At 43.1% G+C, this 26149-nt stretch overlaps 1 protein-coding gene across 2 annotated transcripts in view; it reads left to right on the top strand.

Moving 5' to 3' along the window:
* The window catches only part of GRIP2 (glutamate receptor interacting protein 2), a 416235-nt gene that overhangs the window by 264374 nt on the left and 125712 nt on the right, over positions 1-26149 (top strand). The window lies entirely within an intron of this gene.

The following is a 26149-nucleotide window of genomic DNA, read 5'->3' as shown; positions in this document are numbered from 1 at the left end:
TCTCTGGATCGACTGAGCGGTCAGTGAAGACCCGCTCAGTCAATCCAGAAATCGATGTACTAAGACCAGCTACACAAGTAGCGTAGCACTACGTTGACAGGAACGCGGTTCCCGTCGGCGCAGCGCAGTGAAGATGGCGCGCAGAAGAGGAGCAGAGAAGTCGATGGGAGTTACACAAGTTTTTTGCGTACTTTGCGTAACTCCCGTCGACTGCCGCCGAATCTCACAGGTGAGTGTAGACAGGGCCTGAGTCTCCTCCCTAAACGTCAGCCAGCCTTTCAGCTGATTACTGTGGGAGAGAAGTTTTGATGGAACTAGATGGTGTGGTTGGTTTTATTGTGGTTTTTATTTTACTTTCCTTCTATCTTTCTTAATGAAAGTAGTTTGACATTATGAGATGCGGGAGGAAAGAACCAAGATCTGTGATCAGAATGGAGCAGAAGCTTTGGGGAAAGCCACCTCTCCAGGCTATACTGAATGTTTGAGCAATTGGGGCAGTCTTGTAATCTTCCGCCTTTTTCCTGACAAAATATATTATTTGGAAAGCAACATCAGTCAGTGCTTATTGAGTTTGACAGACCTGAGACTATGTTAATTCATGAAGCTACTTGGTGTGTGTGTGGGCTGTGTGTGTGTGCTTTTAAAAAAATTTTTTTAAGGGGCCCAGTTGGCTGGCAGGCAGCTATTTCAGAGAGAGAAATCAAACTGACAAATATCAGGAAAAGCTGACTTGCAGATCAAGGGCTTTAAAACAGGAAAGTTCTAGGCAAAATTAGCCCGCATCGCAGGAAAACGTCCATGCTCTAGCTGCCTAATCAGCCAAGTTGAGAGAAGAAGTGTGTTGGCCAATAGCCAAATGAATCTTGCAGGAGAGCAAATCTAAATCAGAACAAGAAACTCAAAAATCCCTCTCTCTTATTCTTAACAAAGAATCTGATCCAAAGCCCACTGAGGTCAATGGAAGAAGGGCTCCTACTGACTTAAGAAAGTTTTGGACTGGGCCCAGATTGCTTAAGATTGAGATGTCGGCTTTGAAATTTCAGGGAGCTAATTTGTAGAAGGTGCTGAATCAATGTCTGCCCTGGAGAGGAACACACTCTGTCTCAGCAGTTTTCAATGTGGATTGCCTTCCCTGTCTCAGTCTCTGGACATATCTTGAGGATGAGCTATCCACTTTCTTGAGCTGCATCTTGTTCCACAGGAAACTGGGGTAGGTGATAATATTCCATTCCCTTATGATCAGATGCAATTATGTGTGGGTATGGCATTAACCTCCTCCCATCATAGCCCATGGGATTTGGCCTGTTTACTACTTGTGAGACTTAATTTTAAGTAATAATACTTGGCTCTTGATTTGTGCTTTTCATCAGTGGATCTCAAAGCGCTTCACAGTCAGTAATGTATGTATCCTCACCACACCTCTGTGAGGAAGGGGGCACAGAGAGGCTAAGTGGCTTGTCCAAAGTTACAGGGGAAGTTTTGTGGCAGACAATGGAATTGAACCCAGAGCCTTCCAAGTTCTAGGCTAGGACCATCATAACCACTAGTCCATTTTTGCCTCTCACAAAAGAGGTCCCTGAATCAGTGTTGCAACTCTTGTACATTTTTTTTGTAAGGCTCACAATGTTTGAAATTTTTTCTGAAGGCCCCTTCTGGAGTCAAGTGACTGCATGAGGGTTTCAGGGTTTTGTTTTTTGTAAAGTAAATTTCTGTGTTTCCTGGTTGTGGAGACAGGCTTGACAGTGTGACCCCAGTGCATCTTCAAGGCTCAGAAACCAGACTAACAATAGGAACCCAAAATTTATAATCTCTTAAACTTTATTAAAGACAATCTCATCTCTTTTCCAAGGGCTTGATTCGTGATTTTTGAGTGATGTGAGTGTGTGTGTGTGTGTGTGTGTGTGTGTGTGTGTGTGGGGGGGGGGGGGGGGAAGGAATAGTGCTGTGCTGCATGTTTGTCTTTGAAATCTTCTCCCTGTCGCCTGGCCTTCTTTTTTTTCTGCATTCTTTCTTGCAGAAAATTGTTCAGTGGCCTATTTGAACGGGTAGGATATGCTTTCTACTCTTGCTTCATGTATATGTCTACATAATGTATACTTCTGGGTTTCCTATTTCCCCTCGCTATTTTAGTAGCACACACCTCTCTTCATCACAGCAAAATGATACTGTAGCCTGACTTTGAGCGTGTGTTTAAAACAAAAAAATGATAAATCTTAATCCTATAATCGTGTTAGCCTTTTTAAAAGGAATTCTTTTAGACTACTGCTATCCCAAATGAAGGCACATACTGCTCCCTAGTGGATCCTTGGGTACTGCGAGTGAGACAGGCTTCTGGAAGAAATACAGCACCACTTTATTTCTTTCACATGTTACCAGACTCAAGTCTTTAGTATCCTTCTGATTCGCCTAGAGATGTGAATAAATGAAGAAAGGTGAACTTATCTTCCATACATCGTGTTAGGAGGGGAAAACACCTCGCAAATAGTGTATGTGGGGAAGGGATGGGGATGTTTATTTCTTTGTTCTTCAGCCAGCTCTTGTCCTTGATTAGCGCTGATATCAGTGGGTAAAATGAAATCCATTTAAAATAGCGGGGGGGTTAAGTGATTGTGATGTGGTTTCCTATAACACAAGAATAAAGCTATTGCTCATGGGGAAAGCCTCCTTCAGAGAAGACAGGAGGAAGGTTGATGCACAGAGGTGAACTTGCCATTGGTTCGTACAGCAGGTAGGTAGCTTAAAGCTGTCAAACCGGCTTCTGTACTTGAGGAAAGCGGTAAGATGCCTGTTCTAACTAAGAGCTAAATTTTCCTTGTTAGCCTCTGATTACACCCTGTGTCTTGCAGCTGTATGTCCTTGAAGGGGGCAGAAGGGACTAGGGAATCTCTCAATTTGCATACTTATTACAATAAAATTTATTTTCTTGAGACGTATACCAAGAGGGACAAGGATCATGTCATCCCAGTTGTCTGTGAAGTATCAGCATTGGGCAAACTGGGGAGCCCAGCATTTGACTTCTGCACTTCAGAGCTGTGAGTGCAAGGCATTCCTAGAAAATGTAGGGAAGTATCCTCCCCTGGGAATCTGCCATACCAGATACTTGGGCTCAATCTGCATGCCAAAAGCCAAAATGAAAAATTAAAGCTCTTTAGGAGAGTGCGGCTGAGTGATAAATCATGATGACTCTTAGTCGTCTGTCTGGGGAATTCAAAGTTAATCGGAGAGAGGGCAAATGCCCCAACCTTCAGTTTGGGGCCGAATGCAAACAAAGTGGGTTGGTGGCATGAGCTGCACAGTAACTTTCTCTACTCTGACCTGCAAACAGAAGTAGGGCTGGGCATCGGGGGAGGGTGGAAGGGGTGAGAATAAAGCCTTCTCTTGTGAAACAGTGGCATCTGTAGCTGGAACAGAGCGGTGCGTAAGATTCTGCAGCCATGGGCAACTTTCTTTTCTTTTTTTTTCTTTCCCCTAGAATAGGGTGATTAGACCAATAACATTTACCAGCCTGTTCAATAGGCTGCTGTCTTGTGCAGAATAGATTATAGCTGACCTTCCTCATGCAGCTTTGCGGGAAAAGGTTTCTGATAGGTCAGGGAGTTCAGACAGTAGCTGGTGTCTGCGTAGTGTTGAGATTGCTCTCCAGCTCGGTGAGCATGATCTCACTGAGCCCTTTTTAAGACCTATTGTATCACAAGAGGGCAGAGTTGTCATACGACTTCCAAGTTCCCTAATATCGTGGATCTGCCGGCTGTTAATTGGTGCAGGCCTTGGCCATGGCATTGATCACACCAGGAGTGGGAGCAGCAGCCACTGTGCTGTTGACAGAAATGTAATTCTCTCCTTTTGACTGGCCTTACCCACTGATGATATCAGCGCTGAAAATAAAAGTAATGTCTTTTATGACCACGGAATGTCCTCAGTAACTTTGAAAGGACAGCTATGTGTCCATGCAATTCTCCTGGGCATTTGGCTATGGGAACATTGCAAACAGCATTATATGAATATTGATGTTGGATTTGAAAATATAAATTGGCACCTAATTAACAGCTGAATGATTACTTGAATGGCACTGTTAATATTATGCATTGGTAGGCTCATCATAGCAATGTCCGTCCTTGACCACATGAGTGGGATAAATAAAACTATTTTTTATATTTAAAATAGGAAAGGTGCCATACCCAATTAACACTTCTCATTAGCAGGTGCCTTTCTGATTAGCAGCATTCTGAACAATTCCTTGTCTGAGAATATTTCATGTGACTTACTGCATACAAAAAGTTGGGGGTAAACGTGGATGAATGATGTATGTATCCTTGGTCATTACAACTTGTTGATAAATAACTCGATTTGCCTCTATAAACTCTGTATGCCACATTAGCTGTGTAGTTTTTATTTTTAATGTGGTTTTGAATGCAAGGCTTGTTTGGTTGTTTTTTTTTTTTTTGTTGGTTTGTTTTTTCCAGGGTGTGTGTGTATGTGGGAGTGGACTGTCCAGAGACTGCTTCTAATAATAACTGCACCCCCCCAGCTAGAAACTAGTAAAATAAAACTTTTTTTATTTTAAGGCTGTTCTCGGAGGAAGGCAAGCACCTGAAAGATGTCTTCAACCAACAGATTGGGTTTTTGCCTTTACAAAAGGGAGGCAGCATCGTCTAGTGGATAAGCCACTGGAGTGAGATTTGGGAGACTTGAATTCTAAGTCTGGCTCTGCTACTTACCCTGCTCTGTGGATGTGGGCAAATCACTTCACTTGCTTGTTCCTCAGTTTCCTCTCACACTTGGGTTTATCTAATTAGGCTGCAAACTTTTTGGGAGAGTTACTGTCTCACTGTGTTTGTACAATACCTAGTACAAGGGGGTCCTGGAACCTCTAAGCACCGCTATAAGACTAATATAAATATTTGACTCTATTTCTGTAAGTTATGATGGAAGAAATGCTGACTACAGAGATAGAACTGTTAGTGACATACAATATCTCTTAACACTACGGTTGGTGATCTTGTATGGTATGGTGCAACAAGATATAGACCTATTTTACTCATTGGGATTTTGCCTCCTAAGTGTCTAATTCACTTTTGAAAATAAGATTTAGGCTCCAAAACCCGTTGGGCGTTACAACGCTGAGTGTTGCAATGCAATTATGAAATTTCACTCACTTTTCACAGTTGAGGTCCCAAAGTGTCACAATAATCTATAACAATAAATGTTGATGGGGGAAAAGGTGCAAAAGGGAAATCAAGAGTAGATTAGTATAGACAAACAGCCTACTGCTATAATTCAAGGACGGTGTTTAGATCATGTTTGGTAAACCAAAAAAGTGTGGGACTAGAATTCCAATGAACCAAAAGTGATGTGTTGGAATCTAGGCTTTAACTCATGGATGAAATGATGAGATCAGAGGCTGTTCCACCCATCACTCTCTTTTGGGTTCTTAAAAAGAAAAAGAAAAAATTCTGGGGAAAATATTAGCGGAGGTGAAGCAAAAGGGGATAGTTGTTGACTGGAAAAAATTGGACGGAGTGACCTTCAACATCATGGCTGCATCCTGGGACCCTGGGATGTAGTGTGGCATTGTGGGGTCTTTGTTGTCCTGATCCTGAAGGATGTTCTGACCAGACCAGGCCAGAGAGAGGGACCTAGATGACATTGCCACCTCCACTGGCTTTAGCTAAATCCCAGCCACCACCTGGAATGTGACTCGGTCTACCCAATTTACCCTCCTCCACTTTATTTCTTCTTCACTCTCTCTCTCTCTCTTTTTTTTTTTTTTTTTGGCTTTTTGTCTAATCAGACTCTGACTTAACCAGCCAAGACTGTATATTTGAGCCTGTGACTAGAGAGACAGCTAAAACCAATGCCCTAAACAGCCCGATGCTGGTACAAGTTTGTAAGATCTCAGAGTGGCTGATAAGAGTGTGGGATTGGTTTTTTTTTTTTTTTTGAGGTTGCAAGTTAAAATCAGCCCCAGAGGCAGAAACTGCATTTTCTATCTTTGCTGTTTTTGTCTTTCCTCTTTTCTGTGTGTATGTGTGTGTCTTGCTTTGTCTTCTAGGAAATGGGGTCTGGCTTTCACAACCACAGCTTCAGCCCATTGCAACTAAACTCTTCTCTTTGTCCCAAAAGAACAGTTATTGCCATCTTTAATACCAGCTAAGAGACTGTCAAAGAAGGGTTTCTTCCTTCTAAAGCCTCTCTCTAGCTAAAGGGCCCAACGGAGGTTAAAGGGAAAGCCTCACTTAATACTTCAACTGTTTTTCCCTTTTCTGTATCTTTAATAAAAGGTTAAAAGGATTTCTAATGGTGTGTTTGCCATGGTACTAAGCAAGATGAGGTCTCTGTATGCCAAACCCAAATGTTAACACTGTTTAATGTTAGACAGCGACACAGGGTCATGTTAACGCCATTGACGCTTATGTCCCATATATTCCATCTAAATTAATTCAGCAGCTCCTCAGTCACCTAGACACTCTAAAAAAATTTTACCCTGAACCTTTTTTGCCTAAATCTGCTGCAGGTGCAATGTGAAACTCCTGTAGTCAAGGTTAACATGAGGTGATTGGCAGGAAGGGAAATTCATGAAACTGCAACAGTTCTGGTCTTTGGGGTACATGTGCCAACAATAAATGTGCTTTAAGCCTCTCCCCAAACCTTGCAATTTCATGAACACAGTAGTTAGAGAAACATCTACCCCATGATTTACCAGTTGCTCTTGTATTATATAGTACTCTGCCTGCAAGAGCTGGTGACTTAATCCTCCTCAGTTGTCAAGATTACGAAATCAATCGATGACTAAATCATTTAAATCAGTACCTTGTTGGATGCAAAGAGCAACACTAGTATTCTAGATCTACGATAACTAATAGATCCTGCAGCTAGGAGAGAAAATGTGGTGTAGCCTTTCAATGTTGAGAGCAAAGGATGGCAAGATTGCCCCTGGCCATATGGGACTGGAATTAAGGTCTCAGGTTTTTCATGTCACAGATGAAAATATATTTTCTAGGATGCCCATTCTATTCACTTTCTTATTGCCATACAGTATGTATGTGCTGAATGAAGCCCTGTAATATGATCACAGAGGCCAGAACTCTACATATATTGCTTGGTTTTATTCTAAAAACCCCTCCTAGAGGGGACGAAAGATTTGAGGTACCACAAAGGCCAGCAGGGGAAGCTACATAACAGCCATGCCCTGTTGAGTGTAGCATATCTGCAGTCCTTTGCATGATTGGAGGGAGGTCCTGACTTGTCCCTTTCATTGTATGATTTAGGTTAGGGAGACAGTTTGGTAACAGTAATAGGCATAGCAGTTGTTCAGTTAATCAGGGAGATGAGGACAACTGTCTTGAGGGGCAAAAAGTGTGTGTGTGTGTGTGTGTGTGTATTCACCTGTGCGGTAACACAATCAAGTTAGCTTAGCAACATGATTGAAAAGCCCCAGCAAGCAAGATGCAGGCAAACATGTCTGAAGCTGCTTTAGCTTAAACTTCCCTCTAGGCTACAAGAGCAGCTGCAAAAAAGAATAGTCTTATATTCATTATAGCAGAATTTTGTTTCTTCTATACCATGGGTCCTATTGAAATTGGCTGTGACATTTAATGCCAGGATAGACAAAACACTAGTAAATGTAAAAGAGGGATCAAATCTTGCATCAGTCTCACAGGGAGGCTGACCTCTTAAGGGGAGATGAGCCTCAGTCCATCTGTGACAAGCTTAACTCATCTCCCCAGGTGTCATGTCCCTGTACCAGATATGGGCTGGTCATGCAGCTTGCTTATACGCACCACATGTGTTCATGGTAAGATCTCTTAATCTTTTTTGCCAGCTTTGACTGAGGTTCATATAAATAGGTGGCTGAACAGTATAATACAGCTTAGCATTCCATAACATCTCTCCTTTAAGTTCTACATTCCTACAATTTATAATATTTACACTATCATGCTCTCTTTGAAGTTCAGTATGTATCAGTCCAAGTCTTTCTGAATTGTACTGGTTTTCTAATTACACTACCTGAATGTAAAACAACTTGGTCATCTGGCTGTCCATTAGTTGCAACGATTGGCTGTGGTCGGTTATTTTTTGTGTCCTTGCTGATGCTTGGCCACCATGCTGACCGGCTGGCCTATTCACAGCCTTCAGTTAATGCTTGACATCCTTCATGGATGAGGTTTACGATGTCTCCTCTCATTTCATTTAAAATTACAAAGCAATTGCATTTAATCATGAGTCCATTTGACTCTTAATTGTCCATGAACCAAAAATAGTCTTGTCACTTCCTTAGTGTCCTTTTACATACATTAGGGATGACTGGCCTAAGAAATGTAGGACTTTCTGAAGTTGTGTGTCTGTCGAGGTTTCTTTTTGCAGCTAAGTCCATAGCATCCATTCATGTTTTAATGTCATCTTTGAGCTCACCGATAGTTGAGTGTGATGCTGGACTCTGTGACAGAGTGTCTGCTACTACCAGATTTTTCCCAGGAACATATTTAGCAATTGGGTTAAATCACATTAACCTTAGCAATAGATGTTGGTATCTCAGTGGTGCTCGATCCAGGTTTTTTCCATTGATGAGGGTTACAAACATTTTGTCTGTCTGTGATCAGTGTACACGAATCCAGTCCACCCAGACATCTGTAAAAAGTCTCACGTGCCCATATGCTTGCCAGGCATTCCCTTTCAATCTGTGCATATCGATTGTCTACTTCTGTAAGTGTGAGAGCGCAAAATGCAACTGGCTTCCACTCAGAGCCATGTTATTGCAACAATACACCACCTAGGACATGGCTGCTTGCATCTGCACTGACCATTGTGGGTTTGTGCACATCACAGTACTTGAGAACTGGAGCTATTGAGATCTATTTTTTAAGGCAATTTCTTGGTTTGGCCCCCATAGCCAAGATATGTTGGAATTTAAGAGTTTATTCAGTGGTTTTGTCACTGTAAAAAGGCCTTGTGGGTATTGATGGAAGTCATTGACCGTCTCCAGTATATGTCTCAGTTCTGATACATTCATTGGTGCATTTGATTCCCAAATTGCTTTTATTTTCTGAGGGCTAGGACTGATTCCATCTTTGTTTCTCCCAAAAACTCAATTTGGGGTATGCAGAAGATGCATTTTCCTTGGTTAGCTTCTGTACAGACTGACTGACTAGGCTTAGGACTTTATTGAGGGTTTTGTTGTGCTTTCCCATTGAAGATCCATGTAACAGAATATCATCCATGAAAACTACAACTCCACTGGTGTTCATTAGCAATTCTGCCATCTTTCTTTGGAAAATTTCAGGTGCACTGGTAATCCCAAAAGGTAAAAGCTTTTGTCTGTGTAAGTTGTTTCTTTGGTGAACTGGCCCATGCAAGTTAGAATATCGCCAGGGCTATCACAACTGTGTCAGGTGACTTCAGCTCTGGGAGGGGTTGAAGGTGATTGTAAACTCTGTCTGAGATGACAATGACATCAGCTCTCACAATTTTAGAGTCAATAGTCTTACTATGAATATTCAATTTCCCTGTCCAGGCAGGCCCTGTCATCACAAGTGATAGAACCCTTGTTTCTGGGATCTTGTCTGTGATATGAATCAGTTCCCAAACTGCTTTGGTGCAGCAAACAGCTGCAAAATGTCCATATTTCATGCATTTATTACACCCTGTGCCTCTGGCTGGACATGCATCATCTCTTGGGAAATGACTTTTTCCACACCTTGTGCATGGAAGGTGGAATTTGTCCAGGAATTTGTCCTCCTTGCCTTGGGTTTTATGATGATGACTTTTAACACTCAAATTTCTATAGCTTCTGAGCTAATTTCAGCTTTTTCAAGTTTGCTCTTGCCTTTTGTTTTGTTCCTTAACTCATTTTGACTGCTTTGCTAGCAGGGTAGCTGTAAGGAATCCGGGCCTGCAGCACAGCCTGTCTCCAGGCAGCCTCATCAGTATAGCTGGCCTGCAGCTGGCTGCCTGATTAGCCATGCCACCTGATTGGCTGGCTGCAGATGCCAGCAGGCTGGTTCCTCAAAGCTCATGCCCATCACTGTGCCTGCTCCTGTATTACCATGTTTCTGCGGCTCCTGCTTTGCACCCAACCTTGCCCCTGCCTTCAACCCCCCCTTGCCTGCTACCCTGCTTACTTCAATCACTGCCCTTCAGTTTGACCCTTGGTTCTGGCTCCTGACTGCACTCAGGCTTGACCCTCAGCTCTGGTATCCGGTTCCTGTCCCCAGTGTGACCCTTGGCTTTGGCTCCAGACTACTTATGCCCACTCCAACCACTGGGCTAGACCGCCCTCATCCCAGTTGTCTGGCAATAGCTGGGGCAGGGTTAAATCTCTCCAGTTGTAGCTGCTGTGAAAGGGTTTTTATCTGTTAACCCAGCAGCCAGCCTGTCTCTGGTATTTTCATGTTTTGCATTTCCAGATTCACAGTTTTCAGCCAGTGTATGCAGCACGGTTATAAAACATTCAACATTTTTTTCCTGCTTCTTGAATTCTCTGGTGAAAACTTTCATAAATCACATTTCTCTGAGGTATAAAATATGCATCAAACATAGCCAGAGCCTTATTGTAGTCATCTTTGTGACTGTCTTTAGTAAAGTCCAAGGATTTAAAGAGATGCTCTGCTTGCTTCCCCATAGCATAAATTACAGGAGATACCTCTATATCGTCAGTTTCTTTGTGGAGTTGTTTGCTATTTGAAATCTTGCAAAATGCTGCTTCCAGACTGTCCGTTGTGGAGGTTTGTCAGAGCTGAAGACTTCTGGGGCAATTGAAGAATGGCATGTTGATGAGATCCTGCTGCCTTTGTTCCTTCTGTTTGCAGCCTTTGTTGCTGTTTTCCTTCTGTTTATATTCTTAGTTTACTCCTACTGGTCACAGAGCTTGCTTATACACACCGGATGTGTTCATCATAAGATCCTTTAATGCGCTGTCAGGTACGGCTGAGGTTTGTTCAAATAAGGTATTTTATGCACAGTGCCACTTAGTGGATGAACAGTAGAACACAATTTAGCATTCCATTTGCAGGGTGGAGGGAATGAAGGTTCTGTGACCAGCGGGTCAGGTGACCTGCAGGGGCTGCAAGTGGGTGTTGGATGATACCCGCGGACGCTGCAGTGTGTACTAAAATTCCTGCAGGACCCTGAGTCGGCGTGGGGGGAAGAAATGCGAATGAAAAGGCTTGTAAAGATGTCAAACTCCCAGCAAAAAGTGCTGGGAGGGCAGGAAGACTGATCTCAAGGAAAAGGGTTTGTGCCTGGGGTGGAAAAGACTTTATCTTGGGGGGTGTTTTTATGTTGTTAAACCAACCCCCAGGAAGAGCGGGTGGTGTTGGACACAAGCCTTTGGGGAGTTACTGGGGAAACTGAGGCGGTGTGTTGCAGAGCCATACTTGTCAGATAGGTTGGGTTACACAGCAGGCATGCCCTGTTACAATCAGCAAGAAGATAGGAATAGGTGACATAATGTGTCCCTTTCATCTCTAGATTCTGATCCACTAGAACCAAAGCACCTGCAAGTAGCTGCAAAGCTCTGACCTGAACTTTACCAAAATTAAGATAGGGTCTGGTTGTATCTGGGGTGATGCTTTTCTTGAAGGAAAAGATGGCAGTGACTTGTATCTCTCTGATAACATTGTGATCCACATACTTGCCAAGTGCCTTCTGCCAGCAATGATCTGGCACTGCAATGAACAAAATATATGAGCAAACTACATCTGGTATGTCAGATTGTTTTAGAATTCCACCTACAACTAGTCCTGTAAATGAGGATTTCCCCCACACACATGCACAGCAGTGGATACAGGGGGGAGTGAAAATAAACATGCGCTGTAGTCTGAAAATCCAGTTTGTGTTTGTGTGTGGGATGAGGGGGTGTGTGCTCAGAAACTAGCTTGTGAGGGGAGGTCAGCATGTGTTGTTTTATTATTAATTTTTAATTAACAATCCTATTGTGGTAGTGCCTAAAGACCACAGAGTAGCCCACTGCTGATGTACTGTAAATCCCAAACCTAAACTTGTCTTTATAAGTCAGATTCCCCCATGAAAAGGGTTACTTTAATCCCCTTTGTCTATTAAATAGGCTTTTTCTTTTCTTTTAAACTGAGCTGAGAGAACTCTATCTCATAACTGGATATACCACAGCTTTCTGTGTCCTGACTGAGGTATGAGACTACATTTGTTACATCCTTGAAGCAATACTTCTGTCAGACTGCGCCACACTGGTATTTGACTTAGTACACACAAACAAATCCATGGCCAGAGAGGATTTCACAGTTGTCACTGTGCTCTGCACTACAGAGCCTCAGCACGGCATAGCAATAGCAGGGGTAGAACTTTGATCCTCCTCCTTTAGAGACCCAGGCGCCTACTGCTTCAGCAAAAGAGAATCTAGCAAGGTCGGGCCTAAGACGCCAGTGACTCCATCCAAGACGGGGTAGTCTTATACATATGCCTATTTAGTAATATGGTGGCTGGTGTGTAATAAACTGCTATCCCCACCACCCCTGCTGGAGGAAGTGGCAGAATTAGTATTGTGAGTTAACTACATCTTTAAGGGTTAAACATTATTTCTACACCCCACCACCTAAATATAGGGTGAATCTGAATCTTGTAATCATTTCTTATATGGCCAGCAGTGATCTTACCTGAGCCGTTGGATGAGACTGCACCGCAGTGGCTAATCTGAAAGACACTGGGTTAGATTCCCCAGAGGTAAAAGGGCAGCACTCACACACGAAGGTGTGAATGGCCCTAGGTGAGTTTTCCAACCTCCCTTCCTCTCCTGCCTTAGTGCTGATGGATGCTGGACACCTTGGGTCTGCTCCATCCAGGAACCATTCCACACTGGCCAGGATTGCAGGAGTACATTGAGCTCCGGCTCTGCCCTGGTATGCTTTAGAATGACCTCAACTCTAAGGGGATTCTTAACAGTTGCGGCAGCCTTATGTCCCCTTTTGTACCACAGAGCAATTGGCTGAGGATCTGCTCAACAGCTCAGTTGTCTTTTTCTTTTTCTTTTTTTTTTTGCCCCCCTGTGCAGTCTGGCAGTTTGTAATTAAAACTTAGGCACATTACACCAAAACAAAGATGCTATTTAGGCTGCTGCTGGAACCCCCTTCCTTAGCAGAGAGCCTAAAAACAAGCGTAGACCTTGAATGAGGCATCCATTCCAGAATACAAAATGGACGGTGCATTTTGGCTTGTTAAAATTGGGGTATGTCAGTCTATACATACAGCGCTATAGCTGCGCCGATACAACCGCACCACTGCAGCGCGTCTGGTGAAGACGCTGTATGCCAACGGGAGAGAATTCTCCCGTCGGCTTAAAAACCCACCTCCGTGAGTGGCATAAGCTCTCCTGCCAACATAGCATTGTGCACATGAATGCTTATGTCAGTGTAACTTACGTCGTGCAGGGGGTGGAATAAGTTTTTGCCAACGTAGGTGGTAGTGTAGACATAGCCTTAGAAATGTTGGTTGGTAGATCCTTTGTCCTTACAGTAAACTTGGAAAAAATCTAGGCCCTCCTATACCTCTTTCCCCCCTCCATAACAAAAAAAAAAAGTCACTGCATTATTTCTTCTCTGTTTTTCTATTTTTCCAAATTTTAGCTTTTGGCCATGTGTTGATTTTTTTTTCTTTTGTTTTTTAATGATTCAGTGGAACTTTTAATGGGGCTTATGAGGATCAATTCTGTTAATGTATGATGTACGTTTAATACCAGTGAGGGGTGGTGTTCCAAATGGGGCACTGATCAGATTTCCAAAAGTCCCAGAAGATTTTTATCTTTCTGGTGATGAGATGGTTTTTATGTTCTTGCACCTGTATGTACACACACCCCCAAAAAACTGTTTGCTAGCTCAAGGTCTTCTCATTTTGTTTTTTAGATCGGTCTTACCAGTCTTTGGCATTGGTAACATCTGTTTTGAATCTTCCTTCTCCTTCCAGAACCTTAGTTGGATTTTAAATGCAGAGGGCCAGATTATAAATCCCCTGTTTTATATTTTGGGGGGCTGCAGGAGAGGAGGTTTCTTTATATGTGGCATGGAAACTATTTCTCTTCAATAGGCATCTTGTCTCTTCTTTGTGTCTGACAAGCTCACACAAGCTGTGTGTGTGCTGGGATGAAAGGGGCTAGATAATATAAGCGTTTTCATTTTCTGATGAGACCATGCATGAATTATGAGGTTAATTAACTTCTTTTAAGATAGCTGGTTAGAATCAGGTTGGTTTGTCTTTAAAGTGGTTCTCCCCACCATCTGTGGGAGAACCACTTATCCCTTTGACCACGTGTAGGGATGGTGTCTACTCTGTGTCCTGTCTCAGTCCTGCCATGCACTGTGCCCTTGTGGACTCTTGTTGCCATTCCCAGGGTTCATATGAGTTAAGGGAGATATTCATTCTAGGAAAAGCAGCTCGGAACAACAGATCAAAGTTAGAGGAAGACCCTGTGAGGCTTGAGGTAGTTTCCAGCTAACAAGTTGTAGGTCAAAACTCATGTAAATGGTTAATGAGCATACCTGAGCCTCAAGGACAATGGCTAGTGTAAACATCCGATGGCTCAGGAAGCCAGATGTCCTCTTAGTGATTCTAATTCCAATGAGAACAGCACATTTGCTTTTAGAATTTCTGTCTCACCTGCCACCTATATGTAAGGACTCCCCCCCCCCCCCTTCCTCCACCCTGCCCCGACCCCGAGTATAGCCCTAGCATCCTTGATGTAAGTAGAGTGATTAAAGTGTCTGCATGTTTGTAACGACCATTATCACTGTTGTTCTCTCCGGATGGGGACAATGTCTGTATTTGTAAGTGAATAAATAAAAAATTTAAAACGTACTACGTAATCGATAAGAAAGTGTATATAATTGACCCCTGTAACACCATGAAGTTGAAGCTAATTTATCAGACTTCCCGATATCGTGAATAAACCTCTTCGGTATTGTCTGTGCTGCCTGATTCTTGGAGAAAGAATCCTTCGTGCTTTACAACCCGGTGGGTCAGCTCTAAAGTTGTGTGGAACTTGCCCATCTGAAAGGCTTTCAAAGGTGTCCTGTGTTCAGGGCCTGTTCTGAAATCTAAAGACCCGCTGAGGTGTGTGGTGTGTGGTGTGTGTGTGTGTGTGTGTTGGCCTTTGTGATGGAAGTTTAATGTTGCTCTGGTTGTCTGTCCTGGTCCTTGCTGTTTGGCTCCTCAGAGAAAGGTCGAGGCCTTATCTTTGCTGTCCTCATATACTCACTCATCTGTAATGAAACTCAGTTGCTTCCTAAATTTAGCTGAATAAGAGATGTGGGTGTTTTCTCTCCTTCTCTCTCTCTCTTTTTTTTTTTTAAAGGAGGGGGGGGGGGGGTCCTAGAAAGAGCTGCATAGCGCTCGTAAATGGCAGCATGATGGGAACCCAGTAGAAAACAACTCTGCAATTAGTAAATCTCTCTTATTGTGACAGCTCTATTATTAAAATGTCATAAATGTGAGGCTATTAATCTGCTCTCTCCTCAATCCCCACATTTTCTCTCCTTGCCCACTCCTGTCTTTAACATAGAAACTGCCTTTGTGCCACACTCCCACCAGAGGGGATGTGGAGGGGGATCGGATTTTTCAGAAGCTGAAATACATAATGCCAGGGGAATGGCGGGAGGGACGGACCCCAGGAGCTGTCAGAACCTGCTCGCTTTGAGGCTTTCACCAGCTCTTTAAAACTGGAGGAAACACAATGCAGGTGCCTGATCTGTGAAAGCCAGATTAAGTTTTGCCCTGGAGGATGCGGTTTGGTATCAGGGAGGGTGGTGGGGGAGGGCATGATGACAAATTGGTGGTCTTGTTACCTCAAGCCTTAGCTTTTGTGAGGGACTCACACTTGCCCCATTCAGCCTCTGCTATCAGAGTATAGCTGCTGCCTGACTTTTGTTGGCTTAATGCTACCACCCTCCTTAAGCCCAGGGCTCCAAATATGGGTGGTACCAACTGAGATGGAGTGGGAACATGTAGGATCACATTCAGGAATGAAAATAAAGCCTCCGTTTCAACCCATGAGGTCCCTCCTAAGTACAGGTGTGTACTAGTAGCTGGCAGTACTGACTCCGATGGGCTGATTCCATCTGTATTAATGGACTGTTGTATGTGGCGCAAAGGCAGGAAATGCATGAGACGTGAAGGGTGTGGAGGTGTAAGGAGGAACAACAGTTTTAAAAAGCATCTCTCTCAGTTAGAGGTCTGGCATTTGGCTGGCATCTTGTAGCAGGGATGGTGAGTGTTTACTGTGCTCCCTACTAACCCCCTGTGCTATCAGAAAAGAGGAGGTGTATCTATTTAGGCATATACATACCATCATAATGAACATAACATAAGTGCCTCTGTTATTGTGAGGAAGCTCTCTGGCCTGTTACGGTGTTACGCAGGAGGTCAGACTAGATGATCACCATCATCCCTTTTGGCCTTAAAATCTCTGATTGACACTGAGTTCACGAATCTGCTGTCTCCAGCTTTAAATCACAAATGTGCCCTTCAAAACCGTTCAACACTAAGGTCTGGAGAAGTATCTCGATGTTTGAATGCCTCTCTGGGGCTCTTCTGGTTGAGAAATCTTCTGGTAAGGTGCCCTGCAAATATTTTTGGGACCTGCTGACTTTGTCCAGCAAACAGTCATAATATGAGCTTTTCCTTGTAGTACTCTTGCATTTCTGCCTCGGCATCTTGGATGAAAAAAGGAAATGTAGAGGCACATATAAATCAAAGACCAAAACAATGTTAACCAAATTCTTTCTAGACATCAACATATTTGGTTAAGTTCCATGATTTTCTCCAAATCCATTTGCTCGATGCCTAGCTCACATTTTTAATTTTTTTCAAAATCTTTTTTTTTCTTTATTTTTACTAGCAAAACATGGAACCGTTTAACATTTTCAGACTCAAAACAAGAAAAGTTATCTGGGAAGCAGCACCCACTATGCATGCTTTTGAAGACCTCTCACTAGGTACAAATGGGCCTGAACCAAAACTCCAGTTATGAATGTTAGAAAAGTTTTGGGGAGTTTTTTTTGTTTTGTCTGGGTCCAGTTCAAACATAGCAGTTCAGCCCCTCTCTACTTTTAACTATTCTGAACCTCCATGATTGATTATTTGTGGAGTGTCTACCTCACAAATCTTTAACAGAATAGTACATATGAGAACTGGAACACGCTGGCCATATCAGTGTTAGATCTCTTTATCGAAAGAGTTAGAGAAACGGGTAACACGGGAAAACTTAGTGTGTGGGATGCAACACATCTACACTCTATTTCTGATGGCCTAAGTTCATCTTTCCTAGTCTACAAAGAAATTTGAGTGCGAGAAACCTACTGATTTGTGTATATTACATGTCTCCCTCTGTGCCCTATCCATAGATGATATGGGTGTATTCCCACCCCTAGCTACAGAGCTTATTACTTAAACTGTAGAGACTCATGCTATTTAGCTCCTGGAGTCCCTGGTTCAATCCCTGGTATCAGTCAAGATGGTAGCCATTACAAGATCTCAGCTTCATGGGGAGAGACTTCTACCTTAAGGAAGGAACTCACTTTGGTACCTAATGGAATATTTATTGCTTCCATGCGATCATGTGGGTGTGATGATACTTATCCATCCTTGAGATGATCAAAGAGCATGTGTGCAATGGTTATGTGTAACAATGACCTGCAAGATATCCACACTGGCAGGAAGATGTGCATGACCTTTTTCTTAATCTCTTGGTGGTGAGAAGAAACAGCGTTCCTGAAGAGATTGTTTAGATGCCTTAATGAAATTAGGTTATCTTTGTGCGCATCGGCCCCATAAACTAATATAGTTTCTATGACCCTTCATTCCAGTTTGTGATATTGAAGCTGATGAGGACCTGTACACAGTGCTTTCCCTTAGGCAGCTAAGGGGCTCTAAAGCATTGCGTGAGCAAGGACACCGCTTACCACCAGTTTAAATGGTGACTTGTCTCTGCTTAAATGGTGTTTCTCGGCGGGCAGAGGCATGCAGCTCAACCCTTGATGTGGAGTGACCAGCCCTGTTTGCTGCTAGTCAACTTGTTTTAGATTTTGACCATGCCAGGCTCAGCAGAGAAATCATTCTGCACAAACTCTGTAGTTCCCCTTATTGCACATTAAAGTCTGCAGTGGAGATCTAAACTGGGAACTTTACAGTCACATCAGCGATCGGGACTTTGATGGAAACTCTATGGGGATTTTCAAGGAAATCTGAGACTATGCAAGCAAAACTGTCCTGTTTTAATGTTCTTATGCAGCTTTATCCTTCTTCAAAGTGTTTACCCACTTCTTGGGATAGAGGGCAGCTAAGCATGCAGGTGCTGTCTGGACTAGATGTTTCTAAAAGCTTGAATAGCCAAGAAGATTTGATGGGTTTTTGTTTTGTTTTTTAAAGCTTCAAATCTGCCTAAGCTTATGCAAAGCACTATCCTACTTCTTGGCAGAGTTAACAGGCAACGCTCTGCTCTGTAGACCTGGGAGTACACATGATCTAAAAGCTCTCTGGCCAGTGGAGAGCCGGAGATGGAGGAGGGCAAAACTGTCCAGATAAATCACTGAGATTGTTCCAAAGTACCCAGGTAGCATCATCCCCACCACCCACTTCTTCAGTTATTTAAGAAGGCTGGACTGGCATAAATCATCGGTGCTGTGTAAACACTTAGATTACATTTGCATTGTGTTGCTATGGTAACTTAACTGGAAGCCTTGGATAGATACACAAAAGCCATCTTGCTGCCTTGAGAATGTCTGATGCCTCCACACTGGAGAGAATCTGCTATGCATTTCTTTCTTTTTCTTTTCTCCCAATCATTGTGAATTGCACTGGGTTTGTGGCTTCCTAACTCTGTGAATAAAAGGGTTTGTACTGAGGACACCAAGATCTTTAAAAGCAAAGAAAGAGGAACATCTAGCTAGTGCAGTCTTACTCTCCTGCAGTAAGGAAGAAGCCTGTGCCACACACACTGCCCTTCAGTGAGCTTGGGTATTTTGAGCCTATTTTGCTCCTAATGATGCAGAAATCCTTTGATCTGGCCTGTTTCATCTTGGATTACATTCTTTCTCTTCTTGCCCATCTGTAAAATCCTGCCAAAGAGCCTCTTCTTTGGAAAAGAGAGTGAAGCTCCTTCTAGAGTCAAAACTAATTTGGACTTCTGATATTTCTGACTGCAGAGTAGACACCAGAAATGCTGTGTGTTTTCTGCCACCAGTAATGCTTCTGAGCCCTTTCTCTGTGGTAGTGGCTGTGCCTTGCTTATAGGAGATTTGCAATGAAGTAGAATGCTTGAATCCTTTCCCACTGGCGTTTGGTATATTTCAGAGGTCTCCATTCAGTGGGGGCTACAGGATAGTTCAACAGATTTTTTTTTAAGGTGTTTTACCAGAGACTTAGTGATAACAGCAGAGAGAATATGTGAACTCCTAGTATCTCCTGTCAACTGTTGAGGTTAAGTGTTTGGTACTTTGCACAATCAGGCCTATAATATAACTACCTGCTTTTCTTTCCCTGCCTTCCCCCGCTCCCCCAGTGGCTCCTGGCACTACTTACTCTTTCAGCCATAGTCCTGCTAATTTGGTGCCTTTTTAAGGAGTGACCCTGGTCTGCACATCCATCTTGAATGAGTCAGAGGGGATAAGCGGTCATTGCAACCGGACAACTGTTTGTTTGGCTAGCTGGGGCCATTGCTTGCTCACTGCCTTCCCTCTTCGAACCCACTGTGTCAAGTCTTTTTCAGCCAGCACTTTACCCGAAAGCTTTTGTGGCGTGTCCCTGAGAGAAAGGGAGTTTCTGAGGCTGCTTTTCTCCTTTTCTGTTAGCTCCAGTGGCATTTCTGCCCCTTCTAAACCCCTTCCCTCCCCCACAGCTGCAATCAAATCAATCCCCCCCCTCACATTTACATTCAGCTCACTTTGAAACACCTGTGCTCACTTAGCTCAGATTCCTGATTGGCATTATATGTGGCCTGTTTTCGGTGGTGCTTCCTATTGTTCTTATTCCTATTATTCTTCATTTAGCTTGAATAAATAGAAGGCAGCTGTTGCAAGTACCAGCATCAATGGAGCTTAGGAGAAACCTCAGGATAACAGATCCCAACCACTTTGAAGTTTATGGGAGTTTTGCTACTGATTTCATTGGGATCATTTCCCAGCGTGTCCGTTTCCAAATGAGACAAACTACGCATCAGGAGAGGAGAAAGGGGGACGTTCATTTGTTATCCCACCACCCTTGCATATCTTCTTCTCCTCACCCACCTCCCCTCCCCATGTAAGAGAATTTGTTCTCTTCATATAAGGATGGTTGTAATTTCATTTCAGAACAACCACTTTATGTGCGAGAAAGAGATTCTATTATGTCACTGCACAGCATCAGGAGCATCTGTGGCAGTACAGGCTTTTGGATTAGAGAGAGCAAAGGCTGCACATCTGCTGCCCCTCCATTCACAGAACATAGAATTAATCCCCAAGACAAGAAAAGAACAATTGTAAACCCTTCATGAACCCACTGGAAGATTAGTCACTTTCAATTAAAGCTTTTCAGCTGGAAAGATAATGGCCTAAAATTTCCATATTTTAAAAAAAATACTATTATTGACTGGGTTTTTTTATTTCTTGCCATTTACATCCTTATAACTAGCTGTCCTCAGATAATAGGACTACATTACTCTCCACACTACTCCTCTCTATTCCCCTGTCCCTGTAAAACAAAGCTGAATCATTGGGCCATATTCTGGCCTGTTATAACTCATATTAATCTATTGCCATCTGTGCGATTGCACATTCGTGGTAACCGAGTCAAAATCTACCTTAACTGGTTATATTCCCACCCCCCTATGCTGTTACTGGTCAGAAGAGGAAGAGTTTATATGGATTTATGTAACTGCCTTGTCTCTACACTACTCTGAACATTCAGATCTAGTTCCAAAACTTGTGCCTTGTGCTCATCTGACTTAATTTGGTAGATATGTACATACACGCTTTGGTATGTATATGTTTAAACTTTCAAGGAGATGCTCTGTGAGCCCTAGAGACTTTTGGTACAGAAAAATATTTTCATATTTAACATTTTGATATCTTCAAAGAACCACAGCTTCACTCCATGAGGCATCTTGTTATCGGGTCAGATTTATGCAACTATAACCAACAAGTTGTTATAAATTATTGAATGGCAATGGAAAAGTCAGACACGCTCAAACATTTTTTCATTACCTGACACTTTTCATATGTGCTAAATTTGACAGCCTTGGAGACTGAAGGCAAATGCCTCTATATCCCTGGGACAGGTTGCAGAGCCCTGCATGTGTATACTGTCTTACCAATGGGCCCTGACCTGGAGGGACAATCTGTAGCAGCAGTATGGTAGTTTTATTTTCGTGGCCTATTGTTGTATTTTTGGGGGCCAGGGAGGGGCAGAGTTTTGGTGGTGAATTTTGGTAATGATGTTGGAAATCCTGTGTCCTAAATAGCTGTAGTGAGCTCTTGGGACAGCACTTTTGGGTCAGGTCTGTTTGTTTATTCTGAACCATTCTATCGAGGATATCCATGTCCCTTCACTTCTCACAGGTGAGACGTTCCTGAGAACATTCTGATGTATCTGGTTATTCTTATCGAGCTTTGGGGTAGGGGAGGGGAGAAGGCTCTTGACTAGATCAGTCAAAACACACAATCTCCCAATGCCATTTTATACATTGTGCAATAAAAAGATTGTGATGACCCAATTTGGGACAAACGTACCACTGTGCTTGATGCTCCAAAAACAAGTAGATCTGATCACATTTTTCCACAGGCTTAGTGCTGATCCTTTTGCCACTTCAGCCTTAACACTTTAGAACCCATATTTTCACTGCATCACCCTGTTTTACTTTCTCCAAGCCAGCTGCAAGAATTTGTGCATATAAAATTCTTGGATGCCAAAGTACTTTTCTTACAGGAATCCCTTCCCCTAGTAGTGAAACACTGCCTTGCCTGTGGTGGAAGGTGACAGCTGTTTTAACACTACACAGCAATACTACATAATTAAGGAGATGAAGTGAAGAATGCTTGAAATAGCAGGGAAATGTTATTACACCATAGTCAGAACTACCTCTTTGTCTTGGACAAAGTCTCCTGCTCTTGAGACTGTCTTGGGCTATTGCCAACATCACATCCTGCAGCATCATGGATTTTTGTGGGCAATCTCCCATTCAAACAGTGACCAAGTCTTAACTGGTTTAACTTGGGCAATCCTTCCAAAGGAGGTAAGGCTATGTCTGTACAGTAAACTGATGTGTAACGGTGGCTAGCAAACTGGAGTTGTTTGAGAAGGAGGGATGGAGATCTGCTGCTGAAGAAGGAGCAAGCACTAATTCTTGGGGGTGAGTGAGCTTGTTTGTCTGTTTGGTTTTTCTTTTGATGTGCTTAAAATGTACAATGTGCTCTGTTTGGATTGTTTGGGGACTGTGTGGGACGTAGGGTTGCCAGTTTTGTTTGGACGTATTCCTGGAGGTTTCATCACAGGGCCATCTTTAATTCCTGGAGATTACAGGGCAATCATGGAGGGTGGGCAACCCAGCGTGTGGCTAACACAGTATGCACTAGCACGTAGTCTCTAGGCTCCTGTCTTTTAATCCTTGTAATCATCCTTCCCCTGCGTGTTGATGAGGGGGCAGGGCTGGCCTAGAAGAGGAGGATTAAAGGTCTAGAAAACATGACCTATAAGGAATGATTGAGAAAACCGGCTTTGTTTTGTCTGGAGAAGAGGACACTGAGAGGACATAAGTCTTCAAGTCCATAAAAGATTTTCATATAAAGAGGAGGGTGATGAGGAGAATAATTTATCTACTGAGGACAGGACAAGAAATAATGGGCTTAAAATGCAGGAAAGGAGTTTTAGGTTAGACATTAGGAAAAGCTTCCTAACTGTAAAGATAGTTAAGCACTGGTGCAAGTTACTTAGGGAGGCTGTGGAATATCTCTCGTTGGAGGTTTTTGAGAACAGGTTAGACAAACACCTGTTCGGGATCGTCTAGATAATGCTTAGTCCTGCCTCAGTGCAGGGAACTGGGCTAGATTGACCTATTGAGGTTCCTTCCAGTCCTACATTTTTGTGATTAAACTGCTGTGTATTAATAATGCTGCTTTCATACTACTGTCTTGTTGCTTGCTTTACCATAATGCAGGTTTCAGTTTCTATTTCCTGCTGCTCTTCTGTAAAACTTCACTATCAGTCTTCCTTATTTTTTGTCTGATGAAATGCTTATTAGAATAAACCCTGCAAAATATTTTACATCTGCACTAGTTAATATAGCACCTTGGAGAGAAGGTGTCTGATATACCAGCATACAAATGAAGCTTTATTAAGCAGAAACTCACTGATTCTGCTGAATACCCTGGCAATTAAATTTTATTTTTGATTCATATGCCAGTCATGAAGGTTTGGAAGGAGAATAGGAAGGCAAAGCATTATGTTTTAATACTATGCAAATTAGTGTTAACATGGTGTTTCATTTCTCGTTAATGCTTTGTTACACAGCTACTCATTGAAAAGAAGCTATGTGACACCTATTAAGAGTGGTGACCTGCTCACTTATTTTTCCATTTGATTTGGCACCATGTCCCTGTGCAGATAGTGGTGCCAGGGGAAAACTAGCAAGTGGAAAACAGTTTTTATGTAAATTGGAGGAAGCGGTGCACTTGAACTCTGCCTAATGATAGTACTTGCCCTTGAAACTGTAATGAACTGTTTGTGCGTGTGTGCGCTTGAGCTGCTGCCCTCCACTGAATGTAATTAGGATGTCTCAGCTTCACATCTTAGGCCCTATACTGCTAATAGCTAAAGAAGATTCTATTAGCTCTAGTGGTAAGGACTTACGCATCCACAGCAGGAGGACTTTGAGTGCTGCTGCTGCTGCTATGGTGAAGTCTTGAGTTCTCCTTACATGTAGCATTGTAACCATTGTGAATTTTTAGGGGCCACAGATCTGTTACAAGTAGAACTGAGTGAAAATTAGAATTTTAATTCCTCGGGAAATTGACATTTTAATGTTTCTGGTTTTGTCCCAAATTGGAATGAAAAGTTCAAATTTCAAGTTGTTCAGACTTGCTGTTCCATGGAAAAAAATTCAATTAAGAAATGTTGAAATATTTCATTTGGGAATTTTTGATCAGAACAAAACACGTGAAAATTCCAAAATCAAAATGTTTCATTGACTTATTGGACTGCTCTGAAATGCCTCATTTAAAGTTATGTGAAAATGAAACTGCATTTTCCCATTGTGATACATTAATGTATGGGAGTTGTAGTTCATGAGTCTGATGCCCTCATTCTCTCATATGGGTCATGCTTCTGGCTGGACTACAGCTCCCATAATCATAGAATCATAGAGTTGGAAGGGACCTCAGGAGGTCATCTAGTCCAACCCCCTGCTCAAAGCAGGACTAACCTCAGCTAAATAATCCCAGTGAGGGTTTTGTCAAGCCGCAGCTTAAAAACCTCTAAAGATGGAGATTCCACCACCTCACTAGGTAACCCATTCCAGTGCTTCACCACCATCCTGGTGAAAAACTTTTTCCTAATGTCCAACCTAGACCCCCTTTGCAACTTGAGACTGTAGTTCCTTGCTCTGTCATCTGCCACCACTGAGAACAGCCTAGCTCCATCCTCCCTGGAACCCCTTTCAGGTAGTTAAAGGCGGCTATCAAATCCCCCCTCATTCTTCTCTTCTGCAGACTAAACAAGCCTAGTTCCCTCAGCCTCTCCTCATAAGTCCTGTGCTCCAGCCCCCTAATCATTTTTGTTGCCCTCCGCTGGACTCTCTCCAACTTGTCCACATCCTTTTTGTAGTGGGGGGCCCAAAACTGGACACATTATTCAAATGTGGCCACACCAATGCCGAATAGAGGGGAATAATCACTTCCTGCGATCTGCTGGCAATGCTCCTACTAATGCAGCCCAATATGCTATTAGCCTTCTTGGCAACCAGGGCACACTGCTGACTCATATCCAGCTTCTTATCCACTGTAACCCCCAGGTCCTTTTCTGCAGAACTGCTGCCTAGCTCATCGGTCCTCAGTCTGTAGCTGTGCATGGGATTCTTCCATCCTAAGTGCAGGACTCTGCACTTGTCCTTGTTGAACCTCATTAGGTTTCTTTTGGCCCAATCCTCCAGTTTGTTTAGGTCCTTCTGTATCCTATCCCTATCTTCCAGGGTATCTACCACTCCCCCTAGCTTAGTGTCATCTGCAAACTTGATGAGGGTGCAATCTATCCCATCCTCTAGATCATTAATGAAGATGTTGAACAAAACCGGCCCCAGGACCAACCTCTGGGGCACTCTGCTTGTGACCGGCTGCCAGCTAGACATGGAGCCATTGATCACTACTCGTTGAGCCCTATGCTCTAGCCAGTTCTCTATCCATTTTATAGTCCATTCATCCAACCCATACTTCTTTAACTTGCCGATAAGAATACTGTGAGAGACCATATCAAAAGCTTTGCTAAAGTCAAGGTATATCACATCCACCGCTTTCCTCAAATCCACAGAGCCAGTCACCTCTTCATAGAAAGCAATCAGGTTGGTCAGGCATGACTTTCCCTTGGTGAATCCATGTTGACTGTTCCTGATCACCTTCCTCTCTTCCAAGTGCCTTAAAATGGATTCCTTGAGGACCTGCTCCATGATTTTTCCAGGGATTGAGGTGAGGCTGACCGGTCTGTAGTTCCCTGGATCCTCTTTCCTCCCTTTCTTGAAGATGGGCACTATATTTGCTTTGTTTCAGTCATCAGGGACCTCCCCCAAATGCAATGAGCTTTCAAAGATAATAGCCAATGGCTCTGAAATCACATCAGCCAACTCCCTCAGCACCCTCGGGTGCATTGCATCTGGCCCCATGGACTTGTGAATGTCCAGTCTTTCTAAATAGTCTTGGACCTGTTCCTTCAGCACTGCGGGATGTTCACCTCCTTCCCATTCTGTGCCGCCCAGTGCAGTAGTCTGGGAGTTGACCTTGTCTGTGAAGAAAGAGGCAAAAAAGGCATTGAGTACCTCAGCTTTCTCCACGTCCTCTGTCACTAGGTTGCCTCCCCCATTCTGTAAGGGGCCCACACTTTTTACAAACCTGTGAACCAGACTTTTCTCTCTCCTATTCCTTCAGCTTGATCCAGTGGGGAAAGTCTGCCTGTCAGT

This window comes from Emydura macquarii, unplaced genomic scaffold (assembly GCF_026122565.2).
Source record: "Emydura macquarii macquarii isolate MOO-44397 ecotype Brisbane River unplaced genomic scaffold, CSIRO-AGI_Emac_v2 contig_968, whole genome shotgun sequence".
Lineage (NCBI taxonomy): Eukaryota > Metazoa > Chordata > Testudines > Chelidae > Emydura > Emydura macquarii.
The sequence above is the reverse complement of the archived record's forward strand: the minus strand, read 5'-3'. Positions and strand labels throughout refer to the sequence as shown.